The sequence below is a fragment of the Sorex fumeus genome, unplaced genomic scaffold (assembly GCF_029834395.1).
Source record: "Sorex fumeus unplaced genomic scaffold, SorFum_2.1 ptg000032l, whole genome shotgun sequence".
NCBI classification, from domain to species: Eukaryota; Metazoa; Chordata; class Mammalia; order Eulipotyphla; family Soricidae; genus Sorex; species Sorex fumeus.
This window is the reverse complement of record NW_026606089.1, coordinates 2,183,597-2,185,407: the sequence shown is the minus strand read 5'-3', so window position 1 is coordinate 2,185,407 and position 1,811 is coordinate 2,183,597. Positions and strand designations below refer to the sequence as shown.

Genomic DNA, 1,811 nt, shown 5'->3' with positions numbered 1-1,811 from the left:
AAGGGCAAGATACTCGCAGATGCCTACCAGGTTCTCTCAGAGTAAGAACTGGACAATAATTGTTGTTGTCTTATCAACAAAATCCAGTCTCTGTATCTTGGCCATTGATGGGATTACATGACTCCAGGCGCAGTTCGTGGTTGTAACACTTAGCTACTAGTAGATGGGGGATCTGGTTGGAGGGGGCCCAGTCTTGATCTGAGCAGCCTTGGAGATCTCATCCCCCGGTTGGGCACACCTGGGTTCCTCTGTCAGATTTGTTCATGCATGAGGTTCCTTCAAGCTTGGGGAGAGTGGTCTAACGCGTACCTATGGCTGGTTGCAGAGGTCTTCAGGTGCCGGGGCTCTGCTTGGCACGGTGAGGGAAACTCAACACACCCCCTCCAAGGGACCCCGGTGAAGAAAGCCAGGTGCGGGATCAGGAGACTGTCATTTTAGACATATTTGGAATTAATTTTAGATCAAAAAGTACACATCATTCAAACTACGTATGTGCTTAGTAATAAATTACTACACACTTGTTCAATCACCTAAGAAACCCCACTCTGCTCAGAGAACTAGATTTTTAATTATAGGTCTGTTTTGCCCGTGTGTCATGACTGAGAATCACTATCATTAGATATGAAACTCACTATATATAAAGATGCACACAGGCTGCTTTGAGTCATCTGTGTTGTTAATGTGTGTTGGCCATTAAACTTCACTGAGACCCTTTTATCTGTCCTTTACAGGAGCCTCATGAGTCTCAACTTCCGTTCAAGTTGAACGTATAATAATGTGGAATGAAATCATCAATATGCTGCTCACCTCTTCCTTCAGGAGAAAAATCCTACTTACATTCAAGGTGGTCAAAGTGCAGACAACACCATCCACCTTTTCCTGGAGATGTACACGGGACTGAGGTGAGAACAGCAAAAGGCTCTAGTTTAATGGTCTTAATGAAGGTTTCAGGGAAGGGCATTAAACAGGACTCATATAACATCTTCCAAAAGAATTATTTTGTAAAACTGATGCCTTGATTATGGTAAAAGATAATATGGTAAAAACAATATTTTTCTTTCTGGGACATTAAAGTTCTAAATCTATCAAGCTGCTTTGAAATACTTTCCTTGATTAGGTACCACTCTCTGCCATAGGGTATGTAAGGACAACACTCAAAGTAATCAGAAGAGAAAAATTAACTCCTACTAGGTTTGGTTACACATGTACTAAAATTGAAATGATACAGAGATTATCATGGTCCTTGCACAGAGATGACATGCAAACTTGTAAAGAGTTCCATATTTTTGTTGCAAGAAGAAATAACACGGCTACTTTAAGCTAAGGCAATCCCCACAAGTACAAAAATTCTACATAAAGATAGAACAAATCCCCATAACAACAATCTCTCTCAATGTCAATGGACTAAATGTGCCAATTCAGAGGCACAGAATAGGAAGATGAATTAGAAAACTGAACGCAACATTCTGATGCCTGCAAGAAACACATCTGAGCAATCAAAGCAACCATGGGCTAAAAGTAAAAGGCTGGAAAACAAGTCTTCAAGAAAAGAACACCTCCACAAAGCTGGAGTAGCCATACTAGTATCAGACCACATGGACTTCAGGCTAAAGATTATAAGAGACAGTGAATGTCATTTCTTCATGATCATGGGATCTGTACATCAGAAAGAACTCACCCTCCTCAATGTAGATGCTCCATGACAGACCAGCAAAATACTTAAAAACAACTTCTAATAGACTTAAAAAAAACATTGATAGCAAAACAGTACTAGGTGGAGATTTCAACACTACTTTGTCACTTCTCAATAG

General features: G+C 40.4%; 1 pseudogene; it reads left to right on the top strand.

The window, feature by feature from the left end:
- The first annotated feature begins 1,191 nt into the window (after nt 1-1,191).
- LOC130025788 (uncharacterized) lies at nt 1,192-1,288 on the top strand (annotated as a pseudogene).
- Nucleotides 1,289-1,811: the final 523 nt, after the last annotated feature.